The sequence below is a fragment of the Neolamprologus brichardi genome, chromosome 9 (assembly GCF_056152115.1).
Source record: "Neolamprologus brichardi isolate AB-2024 chromosome 9, ASM5615211v1, whole genome shotgun sequence".
NCBI lineage: Eukaryota > Metazoa > Chordata > Actinopteri > Cichliformes > Cichlidae > Neolamprologus > Neolamprologus brichardi.
The window spans coordinates 31,353,247-31,366,384 of record NC_142112.1 but is presented as its reverse complement, the minus strand read 5'-3'; the positions used below and the strand labels follow the sequence as shown (position 1 = coordinate 31,366,384).

General features: G+C 41.1%; 1 pseudogene; it reads left to right on the top strand.

Moving 5' to 3' along the window:
• Positions 1-250: 250 nt before the first annotated feature.
• Positions 251-12,830, top strand: LOC118453519 (integrin beta-1-like; annotated as a pseudogene).
• The last annotated feature ends 308 nt before the right edge of the window (positions 12,831-13,138 follow it).

The following is a 13,138-nucleotide window of genomic DNA, read 5'->3' as shown; positions in this document are numbered from 1 at the left end:
TTTTTAGTGTGACTAAACTGATGACAAACAGCCAGCAGTGTGATTCTGATCATATATTGGCTTGAAATGTAATTCACAAAGCCTGTATTTTTAACACGGGTCAAGTACAAACTATAGAATGTTTTTTAAGTTGTAAGAAAAGCGTTGCTAGGTGACTGACAAGGAAAAATGTGCATTGACAATTTGTGATTTTGTGCTATGAGAAACAGAGAGAGGAAAAATCTGATCTGATCTTTACTTGACTTCCAAAATGTATCCAGTACAGAGCATAAAAGTCAAAGTTTGCTTTTCTTCTGCGTACGCTGCATTCACATGATGGAATATTGGAGCCTCTTGCTGGTTTCTGTTCTCTTGCAGACCATTCACATCACGAATGTGAAAGTCAAGGGGTCAGGAGCTGTGGAGAGTGCCTGGCAGCAGGGCCACATTGTGCCTGGTGTACTTAGGAGGTGAATGGCCTCGGAAATACTCTGTGACTTCTTTTTTGGCGGGTTCACTGTTAACTGAACACCAAGTATATTTTTGGTCCACAAAAAGTTTTTCAGTACTCCAAATCTGTTCCTTTAACAGAGAGATGCTTGGTGGATATAGAAATCTCCAATTTATTTGAGTGGAGACCTTGAAAAGTTAGCAGTGGATGGGTTAAGTCCTAGTTTGTATTTTGTATTAAGTTTAAATGCTATTACTGATTAATCCTAATAAAATTAAGTAATTACATATTTAATTACTTAAATTACAGTACTGTGTAAAAGTCTCAAGCCACACCTTATATCTTCATATGCTGCTTGGGAAATAGGTGTAAAATATAGAAGGCAAAAACAGAGTCTGTGCAATCTAAGGAACTTGAAGGTGAATATTTTTTTTAAAAAATGGCTTCACGACAGCCACCCTTCAACTGAGAACATTTCTAATCAAGATTAAACTCAAGCACCTCTCACGGGTGCTACGTCAGGTATTTGCTGCACTTTTTCCTATTTCTGAAGAACATAACTTTCATATAATCTTAATTTCAGCTATAGCGATAGCTGATGAAGCTATGGCTTTTTTAGGCCTGCCACTTCTTCTGTCCTCTATTTGTCCAGTTCTCCAGTTTCCTTAATTTTTTATGGGCAGACTGCACACGATGCCAAAATATCGCATCTTTTCAGCTAATAGAATCAGCTTGTTGGTTCAAAAGTACTATTTTATGTCTATTGAATTGTGTTATCTCTTCCTTTCTCTCTTTCTCTCAGTGTTTAATGGTTTAACAACTAAAAAAGATCCCTTAAAATGGTCAGATACAAGGACTGAACTGAAAATGAGTGAAAAAGGAGCCACTGTCCAAAGGAAAACTTAGCAAGACCTTCAGAAAGTCTGAAAAATTATAGCTCAAGACGCCTTTTAAAAAAAACTGCATGAATGTCTGACTCCTTGGAAGCAAAAATATAAACTATTCGAGGGTGGCTCAAAACATTTGCACAGCACTGTATATTTAGTACATCATATGTTGTCGTGTGCATGTTGTGTTGTATTAAACAGTGATGTAAGCATGTGTTTTATAACAACAGAAAAACCCTGTAAGCAAATTTTGAATATGGAACATCATATGTGTTCCATTTTAATGATGTTGTTGAAAGATGAAGGGCTTTGTTTTTCGAGTTAAAAGAAACACACAGAGACACACACACACACACACACACATTCACATCCTTTCTGTACTGCTTCCATTAACTGCAGCACTGACTTTGCCCTTTTTACAGTCAGTGTTGATGTAAGGCGTTGAACTTAACTTAAACCTGTGTAAAGAATTTTCTAGAAGTGGGTCAACACATATGGGAGCGCTGCGACACAGCCGGAGCCCTGCTAAAGAGGGGCTGTCCTTTTGATCACCTGGAGGACCCTAGAGGTTCCACTGTCCTTCTGAAAAACCGGAAGATCACCTTTCATCCTAAAGAACAAAGACATAAACGCCTGCACAGAGTAGTGACCCAGCTCCAGCCTCAGACTGTCCTGCTGCACCTCAGACCAGGTGGGTATAAATTACCAGTATAATTAATGCATTTTTAATGACATTAGTAATGTTATTAGCTTATTAGCTTTAGCAAACTGCGCATAAAAGAGAGATGTAGCCAATGTCATTAGTTTGTGTAATGCAATTTTTTAAGCACTTAGCCTTTATCGTGATAACATCACAGGAAGGAAAGGACACTACATGTATTGTATCATGGTGACAATGCAAAGTCAAGTGAATAAGGCCCGAGTCACACAGCCCTAAAGACCAGTCTGCAACCATTTTGCAACCACTGGTTGCTGGGGTGGCAGCAAGGTGGTGCGGTGATTAGCACTGTTGTTCTCTCTGGGTACTCCAGCTTCCTGCCACAGTCCAAAGACATTTGATTAGATTAACTAGTAATTCTAAATTGCCCATAGGTGTTAATGTGAGTGTCTTTATGTGTTAGCCATGCCTCTCACCCTCTTGCCCTATGGTAGCTGGGGTAGGCTTCAGCAGGGAGGATAAGCGGAAGATAATGGATGGTGGATCAGAGTGGATTGATATTTGCTAGGGAAAAATGTGTATTGGCCAAAAAAAACTCCTTGCAATTGCTTGAGTCACTAGCAGATTGCTAGTTTGCTTACTTGTCTAAAAATACTTTTTATAAGCAGTACTGAAACTCTGAACTGTGAGACATAAAATGCATTGCCTTTAAAGTTCCACCTGGTGAAATGTGTTGGCTTCAGCACTGACGCATAAGTTGTATTTTGAAAGTGAACTCTCTCCATTTCTAGTCTGTGTTGCTCCTTCTCAAGTTTTTAATATCACTCAGCTAGCAATTAACAAGTGTTTGAAGACAAGTCAAGGTCTTATGTAGACATAACTGATGACTGTGGCAATCTGCTAGTGACCAAAGTAGTCTGGAGATTTTTGGTGCAGCTCTCTCCTTGTGACTGATTTCACCTAATGACAGTTTTCCTTCAAGCTTTCCTGTTCGTCTTATGAAACCAAAGCAGTCGTAAGTCAGTCAAAAAAAAAAAACACCTTTAGAAGCAATGACCAAATCAGGTTTACTGGGTATTGTGCAAAACCTTGGCTGAATAATGAGGAGACCAAAAACACCCAGCGACACACACACACAAAAGAAACCATGAACCACAAAATCTTTTTGTATCAACTGCATAAAAATATCAACAAATATCAGAATCAGCCTGAAACAGTGTGTGATGTGTGCCATCACACTTCCAAATAGTACAGAGCTACTTTTATAGCTGTGGTGTGTTTTGCAGTAGAATTTCCACATTTCCCATCTATAGGAGAACCCCAGAGCTTTGAGGTGAAGTTCAAACAGGTGAAGGACTACCTCATAGACCTGTACTACCTGATGGATCTGTCTTTTTCCATGGAGGATGACCTGATGAATGTTAAAAAGTTGGGGGCTGATCTCATGAAAGAAATGAAGAATATCACCACTTCAGATTGGGTCTGTTTGCCTCAGTTTCCTTATCATATGAAATTTAGGTCAATGCAATTTTCTTATAACTTTTTATATCTGCATATATATATATATATATATATATATATATATATATATATATATATATTTTTTTTTTTTTTTTTTTTTTTTTTTTTTTTTTATATTATATGGGAATACCCTTGTGCCCCATTTACATAGTTATACACCTGGGAGCTGCCCAGTATAATCATAATCTTACTACTGACCACTGAGCAGCACTGCTGGAGTGATTGGGAATTAGGTGCTATGCTCAAGGACAACTGATGGCTTTTGGGAGACAGGAAACCATTAGTTATCTTACTTTTTTCCTTTTTATCCTTTATCCTTTTTTTTTCATTCACTTCTCAGCACACAGTGCTTCTTATTTTCCTTTGTTCCTTTCCACTTCCACTTCCAAAAGATTTTGTTGCATTTGTGGGAAAGACAGTGATGCTATACATCAGCACTGCAAAGCACATGCTCAGAAATCCCTGTAAAATGACTTCGCCCTGGCCCTGCACCCCTCCCTTCACCTACCACAACATCCTAAGCCTCACCACCAACGGAAGCCTCTTCACAGAGCTGGTAGGGGGGCAACGGATCTCCAGTAACCTGGATTCACCAGAGGTTGGGTTGAATGACCTGATGCAGGCCACCATGTGTGAGGTAATGTGAGAAAGCCCAGCAGGGAGCTCGACTGCAATACAGATATTGTTGCTTTTGTCTGAGTGGGTGTTATGTGGAGGAAGTGGAAAGACTGCAGACAATAGATGAAAGGGCTATTACAGAATACTAAGCTTCCTTTGGGAAACTGCATCGCTCAGTTTTGGGTGTATCTTAGACTCACAAGCTCTTAAACATGAAAATTTGATTTCTATAATTGAATTTCACAGGTTTTTGATCTAAGCCCTAAACTTGAAGGCACAAAGTATTACTCATTCACAGTTATTTGATTACATAGAAAAGCAGGTAGGTAATTCTTTTTTAGAAGTCTGTCAGAAACACTTAGGTCGTGGACGCTGTGTTCAATTTGCTGCCAATCGGTAATTTATTGACTAAATGTTCTTCACTTGCAGCGGCAGATTGGCTGGAGAAACGTGACCCGTCTGCTGGTGTTCGCCACGGATGCTGTTTTCTACGGAGCCCCGCAGGGGACATGGGAGAAAAAAAATTTAAGACGGACTTTTGCGAGATCTCGCAAAAGTTTTGCGAGATCTCGCAAAACAAACTCGAGATCTCGCAAAAGTTTTGCGAGATCTCGCAAAAGTCCGTCTTAAATTTTTTTTCTCCCATGTCCCCTGCGGGGCTCCGTAGATTTCCACGTTGCTGGAGATGGAAAATTATCCTGCATTGTGCTTCCAAATGATTTGAGGTGTCACTCTTTACAAATATATACATTTTTTAGAAGAAGTTCAAGCTTAAATGGTGTTTTCATTATAGGTCTATTATAGTTGGACTTACACTGAAATGGGCCAAACATTGAAAATCATTGCAGAATTAATGTTTTATTTAATGGTTTTAGGATATCCAGAGAAAAAAGTGCATTTTCAACAATTGCACAGTGGTTAACACAAGGATTCCTAGTTCAAACCTGTCAGCAGCATGGGACTGGCATGTTCTCCCTGTGCATGCATTGGGTCCCTCCAGGTATTCCAGCTTCCTCTCACAGTCCAGAGACATGCATGTCAGGTTAATTGGTGATTCTAAATTGGCCATAGGGCTGAGTGACTGTCTGTCTCCCTGTATTAGTCCTGTTACAGACTCACCCATTATCAGTTGGGATAGGCTCTAGCCCCCTGTTAAAAAAAAAAAACGGATGCATAAATCAACAATATGTCCATGTTACTTCATTGTGCTACAGCAGACCATGGATAATATTTTTCAGCCCATGAAAAACACAAGCACTCTCGTGATGTGATCTGTTAGATGTGTAGTGCTACAGTAAACAAAACAGTGTGTTCTCCTCTGTCACTGGACTCTATAGACAGGAACATCAATCCAAATTACTGAATTCAGGTGTTCCAATACCTTCGATGGCCTCTGGTGGAAAGGTGTTGTAGTGTTGTAGTTTTTCAGGAGTTGGGCTCAGTCCCTTAGATCTAAAGAAAGGAAGTTTTAATGTGTCAACATAACAAGACGTTTAGGACTGTTTCATGCTCCCAACTTTTTGGGAACAGTTTGGTGACGGCGCCTTCATGCTCCCACATGATCACGTACCAGTGCACAAAGCTAGGTCCATAAAGACATAGATAAGTGAGCGAGTGTGAAAGAACGTGACTGGCCTGCATAGAGTCCTGACCTCAACCTTATAAAACACCTTATAGATGAATTAGACCAGAGACTGCAAACCAGGTCTGAGAAGATGGTTAAACATTCCCATAAACACACTTGTAAACCTTGTGGAAAGCCTTACCAGAAGAGCCAAAGCTGTTATATCTCCGATGGGTAATCCATATTAAACCCTGTGGATTAAGAATGGGATGTTTAGCACCCCGAGGTGACTGCTGTTGTGATTTGGCGCTTTATAAATAAAATTGAATTGGACTGAATGTTACCGAGGCAGACGAGCGGATACTTTTGAGATTACAGATAGATAGATAGATAGATAGATCGTGCTACTTCTGCTACTTCTAGCAAACATAGCATTTCGGAGCAATGCAAATTACTTTTAGATCCATTTTCACTAAAAAGGCTTTTATAAACCCAAAATATACACCAACAACAAAAGACAAATATTTTTCATGAATTAATAAAGACCTTGCAAGAACTAAAAGGAGTGTAAATATCAGATTTCTATCCTTTTATTGCTCTGCAACACAGTTTAATAGGGTAATAATGCTGCTCGTTGTCTGCTGGGGTTGTCTGTCAGTTTCTTTTCAAACTCATCTCACTTGTTGAGAAAACGGATTAATTCTGCCTTGTGAAATCCCACGGTTATACTCACAGGTAAAAACCGAAGCTTTACCTTGCCAGAATGAGCCATCACAGAGGTATATGTGTTTTCACTTACTTTCATGCATGCTTGGGTGACTGTGCTCCCAAGGAGCATACAGTGTTTATCCTATGGACCAGATATTGCAACGCGTGCTAAATTGATTCCCGTCTGCAGTGAAATAGAGGTCCAGGCAGCTGCAGAGAAAGTCAAAGACAGTGATTTAAAGGTCAGAATCAACAGCACAGTTCCCTGGGTAGAGAAGATGCTGACAGGCACACCCTGATGGGAAACAGCTGGAGTGTTTGTGGAGTAATTCAAACCAAAGCTTTCATCTCTTAATCTCACTCGGGTTGTGTATAGAAGGCTGGGTGGGTGTGTGCTGTGCAGGTGCTCAAAGAGCATGCACGCCTGGATGTGTGCTTGTGAGTGTGAATTCTTTATACGCGTGTGTTAAACATCCATATAGGTGTCTCGTTAGGTTCATGAGACTGTTAGTGTCTTGACCTCATTCCAGTCCAGACACTTGACAGGTGGAGTGAATATGGATGCATTATTAATCTATTTCTGTCTGGATGCATGGCCAACCAAGGCTGAAAATGGATGTGCAAGATACGGGCGTCACTGCTCTTTGAATGGTACTTATTTATCTATTTGGAGGGAATGGAAAGTCTGTTAGGGTGAGTGAATGAAATGAGCAATAGAAAGAGTTGTTAGATGGGAGGGAAAGAGGGAGGACAGCAATAGAAGGAAGAGGTAGAGCATGCTTAACTACTTATTACACATATATATTCTGGCCTGACTGTTATGCATTGCAATTTGCATCTGCCCTGACTCCACTGTGACAGGACCATCCTTCGGTGGCTCAGATTGCTGTAACACTGAGACAGAAGAACATCCAGATCATCTTTGCTGTCACTGAAAAAGTCGCACTCTTGTATAAGGTATAGCAGGGCCTATCTGCAATAATTTATCATTTATTTGCTTGTGTTTATTTTGATGCTTTGCCGTTTGAGTTGTTATCTAAAGCTGACTGTAGACTGTAGCCCATATAAAAGACATCACCCAATGATTAATGGATTACATTTTGGAAGCCTCAAGTCTGGCATTTCTTCTGTCTACATGTTGTTTTATTGGAACCAGAAATTATCATATTTGCATTGATTAGCTAATGCTAGCTAGCTTGGATAACACTCCATGACAGTTTTCACAGGATCTTCTGCAGTCACATGAAAAACTAAATGACTCAATAGGTTTTATAGCTTGTAGGAACAATACCTTTAGCAACAATAACCTGAAGCAATGATTTTCTGTATGACTTCATCAGTCTTTCACATTGTTTTGGAGGAATATTAACCCACTGTTCTTCATAGCTTTTTCATTGAGGTTTGTTGGCATTTCTTTATGCACAGCTCTCTTAAGGTCTGACTTCAGCATAACAATGTGGTTGAGGTTTGGACTTTAACCATTAAAACACCTTCATTATTTTCTTTTTCAATCATTCTGTTGTAAATTTGCTGCTCTGCTGTGCTTGGGGTCATTGTTCTGCTGCAATGACCCCAATGACCCATGACCTGCTGCCATGATCCCAGTTTCAGTCCAGCTTTAGCTGTCAGACAGATGGCCTCATAATTGACTCCAGGATACTTTGGTATACCACGGAGTTAATGGTTGATTTAATAATTGCCAGGTGCCCTGGTCCTGTGGCTGTAAAACAAGCTCAAATTATCATCCCTCCACCACCCTTCTGATAGTTGATATGAGGTGTTTGTGCTGATGTTTTGTGTTTGATTATCTCCAAACATGACAGTGTGCATTATGGCCAAATATTTCCACTTCTTTTCATCTATCCAAAGGACATTTTTCCAGAAGTTTTGTGTTTTGTTCAGAAGCAACATGGCAACTTAAGCCAAGCTGCCATGTTGTTTTCTAAAGAGAAGAGGAAACCCCCTCCAAACAAGCCATTTTTGGAGGTTTTTAGGCTTGTAGAGTCTAAAATGTAGCTCTTGAGGGGTTTTTTAGCAGTTTCTCTGAGCATTGAAATGCCTGACCACGGGGTGAATTTGCTAGGATGCCCACTCCTGGAAAGACTGATAACTGTCTTGAATGTTTTGAACGCCTAGACGTTAGATAACATACTCTTTTACCATGCATAACTTTAAATCTTACTATATTAAGCTATATTAAGTATAGCTGTATTAAACGGGAAAACCAACTATTGTACTATTTTACTATTTATTTCTACTATTGGCTGTAAAAATGTTTACGTTTTAAGCTTCCCTGTTTCCTTGGATGCCAACTGAGTAAAATTATGTAGCAGTTTCTGGAAAATCTATCATTTTTTGACCACTTGCATTGGACTTTTGCCAAAAACTTTCACCACATTGCATCTTCACTGGTTACCTTTTACATTAAAGACCTAAAAAAAACCAAAAAACAATGTGCATTATTGTAGAACTGTTTTCCACGGTGCATTTGGTGCTCCAGTAAATATTAACTGCAACTCTCAGTTGCTAAACTAAACTAAACTACTCAAGTGCATTATAATGAAGATAGATGAGACTCATTGCAAGGGTTTGACTATCAGTTCTCTATTTTCTGCACATGGAGTGCTGGTGCCTAATCAAGGACCAATACCACCTATTTCCACTTAAAAGCAAAAAGCTACGAAAAACTTTACTGATGATTTGCCTGCAGATTCTGTCCGCTCACGGAAAATACCCTAACTTTAAGAACACGGTCGACATCTATAACACACAGGAATGAGCTGTTCTACATTGCCAGTTCACTGTTTTTCTGAATCTTTATGCTATATGTTGGTGAATCCAGAATTAAAGTTAATCTTTACCTTGATCCATCAGAGGGGGTTATTTTCACCATAACTATTCAAGCCCCTGTGCTCTGACAATACGTTCCACAGTCCTTAAGTAAGTCATCTGCTTGGCAGCCATCCTTGTTATAGCTCCAGGCACGCCTCCTGTCTAAATGAAAGGTTCCACAACTTTAATTTAATTGCATAGCTGGTTCATTCAAAACCAGTCAATGAATTGACTTTAAATTAATGAATGACTAAAGCCATCCCTCCACACACAGTTTATGTGATACACATTTGAATTAGCTGTAGTTCAGTCCAGAGATTTGACATGTTTGTATTCTCTGGATCTTTCTGTCAGAGCACTTGAACAAATGCCATGATTATTCCCATTATGAATACAGTAAGTCTTGAAAAATGCCTACTTGCCTGCTTCTGTGTTTGTAATGAGTCTGCTTCCGGCCACACTGTTATAACTATCGTGAACCTCTGGCATGCATCAGTGCAACAACACGACAGGCTCGTATGTTAGTTTAACTCGTGGAAGGGCAAAGGTTGCACGCCACCATCTTTACTTATCAACTCTTATAATCTCTCTGAAACATTTGGTTCGTTTTTTGCTAGTCCAGCTGGAAGACTTTGAATAAACGCATAAGCATTAATTTGACATTAAAGATGCCGTTGGGAAGAAGATGCTTCTTTAGGAAGAAGCATCCCTTCTTCTTTGGGAAGAAGCATCTTCCCAAAATGTGAGGCCAGAATGCTGTCCAACAACTCCCACAACATCCTGCAGATAATTGCTGAAGCATATAATGTAAGTGAACCACAAACTCCCTTCCTACAGAGGTCATTAGCCTCATGTGTATAGCTTGCTGACACCACCTCATCTTTGAGAGGTTAACTGCTTTACTGGCTATAGGCACTGACCTCTGAGGTTGTTATGGAGCACAGCAAGTTTCCACCGGGCTAGCACATCTCCTATACTCCCACTGTAAGGACCACAGGCTGAGGCATGGAGAACAGGGGAGGAGATGCTCCAACATCTCTGTAGATGACGAGGTGCGTAGCTGCATGTAGCCGCGGCTCTGTGTGTGGTAAATTGTGTGAGTGATTCTGTTAGCATGCGGCCATCCTCGGTTGAAGCGATGGTAATGCTGATTATGATTACCTCATTAGTGGAGGATTATAATGGTGCTCAAGGAATTCTCACCCCCCTCTAGGTGAGCTTTAATGTAAGCATCACAGCACCTCTGTGTGGCTGCTTCACAAAGACCATGCCGCTTTATTATTAAGCCCCAAGGCTATAGTGAAGAGGTTGAGGTCCTGCTGAGCCCCATATGTGAGTGTTCATGTCAAAAGGACAGGGTCCCACACAGTCCTTCTTGTAGCCATGGCAACAGGACTTTGGAGTGCGGCGCATGCAGGTAGGTGAAGTGGCTTGACGGCATCAATTTGGCTAACAAGTTTAATTCCAGGTTATTAAGGTGGTGGTGGTGGGGGGGGGGGGGGGGGGGTGGACGGGACAGGCTGATGTGTGTTCCTGTGTTGCAGGTGTAAAGCAGGGAGAGCATTTTGTGAATGTGAGCAAGAGGAGTCGGGCACAGCAGTTGACTCACACCTTTGTCGCCGTGATAATGCATCTGAAGTGTGCAGTGGGCACAGAGAGCGCGTTTGCGGGAGGTGTGTTTGTCAAAAGAGCAGCAAAAAGCCCAGCCATGTGTACTATGGGGAGCTGTGTGAGTGCAGCGATTTCAGCTGCGATCAGTACCGAGGACTACAATGTGGAGGTATAGTAGCAGGAACACATCTACAAAAAAATAGCAGGAGGCCAGTATGTCTCTTTTAAAATTGTTTGTTCTACTGTCCCAGGGTGCGGCAGGTGTGTGTGGGGGGAGTGTTTGTGTTTCCCAGCATTCAGGGGCCGAGCTTACGAGTGTGTGTCTCAGGATGGACAGATTTGTGGAGGCAGCCACTGCGGCACCTGCATTTGCCATGACAAGCGCTTCCAGGGCCCGACCTGTGAGCTTTGCCCTTCTTGTCCCAGCATCTGTAACTTGCACCACTACTACGACCTTTAAAGTTCAGGGCACAATTAAGAAAATCTGAAAATGAAAGATTCTGCCACACTCTTTTTTTAAAAGCTGACATTTTCATAATCATGAATGTCGAGTAACGTTAGTCACTTGCTACTTTCCAAGGTTGCTGCCTTTGCAATACAAGAAATGAAGTGCATGTCGGTTTGTATGCAGCTTACTACTACGCCATAAAACCAGCAAGAAGCTAGTTAATTTTCCTATGAGTGACTGCTCTGGCCAAACTGAAAGCTACCTCTTCTGTTCCTGAGCTCCACCACCGCCATCATTCTCCTCCTCAATGTGCCACCAGTGCTGTGGAGCTGCTGTGCTTAGTTAGTTTGCAGGCATCCTTAATCAAATTTGAAGTAGAGCTCCTCACAGCTGACAGACACTTATTATCACCCAGGCACAGTTTCCTTTTCCCTTGTTGTTCTTTTCCCTTTCACCCACAAATGTAATATGTTGCAAATTCCTTCACCTCACTGACTAATATACTAATAATAAACAACATACATATATACAAAAAAGCAGCGGACAAACAAAAAGAAATGCATTATTAATCTGTTATGCTTGGTTCTGTGGCAATAAAAGGATGGGGTAACACTAACTTAACTGTAATGGATTGCTTATATTAAAAGTGACTAAATAAATGATTGCTTGAACTGCATAACTAACAGAGTTCTCTGAAGAGTTGCCCCCTACATTGAGAGCACGTTGGGGGTGCTTTAATTGCCTTTAAAACTAAACACATTTTCACTTTTGATTGGGGTTCTTTTCACAGAGAATGTGTGTCATGCAGGGCCTTCTCAGTGGGCTTGAGTCCAAATGAGTGCAAGATGAAGTGTGCCCACCTGAACCTCGCCTTGGTAGGTCAGACTGGTGTCTTAGCAACAGTGGCTTTCTCTCCAGGCCTTTGCAGGTGAATGGAAGTGGACTCAGAAGGTTGTATAGCGCATTTTTGGGTGAGGACCCTAGGAAGAGAAAAGTCTTTCTACGTAGCTTGCAAACGAGGTAAGCAGAGCCAAAAGCTCTAATTTTTTTTATGACTACGCCAGTATATCAACATTGGATGAAGAAATTCTGTCAGTTGTAGCAGCTCCAGGGAATTGTTTTATGCAAAAACACATTTTATTATCGTAATAAGGGAAAGGCAGGGCACCGACAGAGATATAGATTAAACCTCTTTAATGCGCCTTATTGGCTGATGGTGGCATACATGCAAATCACGTCTGTAGAATTCTTTAGGACTTTGTATTCTGCAGTCTGCCCTTTGTAAGTTGGTTAATGATGCCACAGTGAGATTGTACAAGCACGTTCATTTTATCTGAAATTCACAACCACGCGGTCTATGGCTGCTAAAGCGCTGTGGCTTCTTCTTGTCTTTCAAGAGTGCCCACCGGGGCCAAATGTGATCCAGATTACCACAGTGCTTTCAGGCTCTGTTGTGGTGCTGGGTGTGGCTTTGTTGCTGCTATGGAAACTACTCACCAGCATCCATGACCACAGGGAGTTTGCCCGCTTTCAGAGAGCGCTGGAGCAGAGACGCTGGAACAGGGTGAACCCCTGCCCAAACAAATCCTTCAGTCTGTCACAGACTGCACAATAAATGCAGGAGTTTTTCTAGGGGCCACCAGTACAGAGACCTATCAACAGTTAACACAATAAAGTGGGGTAAATTCAATACCAAGGCAATAGGAAATTCAGCAATAGCAAACAGAAATGTATGACTACATTAAAAGTAAAACATTCATTCACCTACACCTCCAGTCAATCAATAGGAAAGTAAATCAAATACCGAATAACAGTCATGTTTTGTTGTGTTGCAGAAGGACAACCCCATCTACAAAAGTGC